The 1,282-nt window shown below is 36.7% G+C and overlaps 1 protein-coding gene across 2 annotated transcripts in view; it reads right to left on the reverse strand.

The window, feature by feature from the left end:
- The window catches only part of CADM2 (cell adhesion molecule 2), a 1,164,623-nt gene that overhangs the window by 488,115 nt on the left and 675,226 nt on the right, over window positions 1–1,282 (reverse strand). The window lies entirely within an intron of this gene.

A 1,282-nucleotide genomic window follows, 5' to 3' on the forward strand; every position in this document is an offset into this window, starting at 1 on the left:
CTAGACCTGCCCTGCCATACCATATCTGAGTGACTGACCCTGCCAATTGGAGAAGGAGGCAAAAAGTATCATGCCCAGAGACAAGTAAACAACAATGAATAAACAGCCCGCCTGCTCAGACATAGCCAAATTTTTTTAAAAAGGGATGAAACAAACAAAATCTACAATCAATAAATGAGAAAAATAACTACTGAATGACCGAAGACAGCAGACAATATCTAACCATTTACAAAAACAGGACAGGATGGTTCCAGTAGGCATCCAAAATAAAACACCAGATAACTTTCCAGCGGAAGAAAAGGCACTAGAACTACCTGATAGGGAATTCAAATCTCTAATACTCAGATTCTCCAAGAGCTGAGGCAAAAAGCAGACAAAACGGAGGAAAAAATAGACAGATTCATGGAAAATACAGACAGAAAAAATGGAACAATTCAGGAAAATAATGCAGGAACAAAGTGCCAAAATAAATTCACAACTAGAAATTATACAAAAACAACAATTAGAAATGCAAAAGTTAAACAAGATTTCAGAAATGGACGGTGTCATAGAAGGGCTGGGAAGCAGATTTGAAACAGTGGAAGACAGGATCAGTGGAATTGAAGACAAACACTTAGATAAAACTCTGTTTGAAGAAAACTCAGAAAAAAGAACAAAGAAAAATGAAGAGACCCTGAGAAGAAAACTCAGAAAAAAGAACAAAGAAAAATGAAGAGACCCTGATAATTATGTGGGATACAATCAAAAGCAAAAATTTGCAAGTGATTGGAATTCCAGGACAGGGGGAGAAAACAAAACAAAGAGAGGATCATTGAGGAACTGCTGACAGAAAACTTCCCCAGTATCATGAAAGATGAAAAGGTGGCCATCCAAGAAGCTCAATGAATCCCATATAGTATAGACTCCAAAAGAAAATCACCAAGGCATATCATAATCACACTCGCCAAAACCAAAGACGAACGATCCTGAGAGCAGCTCATGAAAAACAAGAAGTCACATACAGAGAAGAAACAATAAGATTAAGCTCAGATTATTTGGCAGAAACCATGCAGGCAAGAAGGCAAGGGGATGACATATATAAAATCTTGAAAGAAAAAAATTGCCAGCCAAGAATACTATATCCTGCAAAACTCTCATTCAAATATGTTGGTGAAATTAGGTCATTTCCAGATAAACAGAAATTAAGGGAATATGTAAAAGTCAAATCAAACTTACAAGAATTATTAAAGGGAGTTCTTCAATCTGAGAACAGACAACTTCAGCTCACAGGCAGAATCTAGGA

This window comes from Trichechus manatus, unplaced genomic scaffold (assembly GCF_000243295.1).
Source record: "Trichechus manatus latirostris isolate Lorelei unplaced genomic scaffold, TriManLat1.0 scaffold00012, whole genome shotgun sequence".
In the NCBI taxonomy this organism is placed as follows: Eukaryota; Metazoa; Chordata; class Mammalia; order Sirenia; family Trichechidae; genus Trichechus; species Trichechus manatus.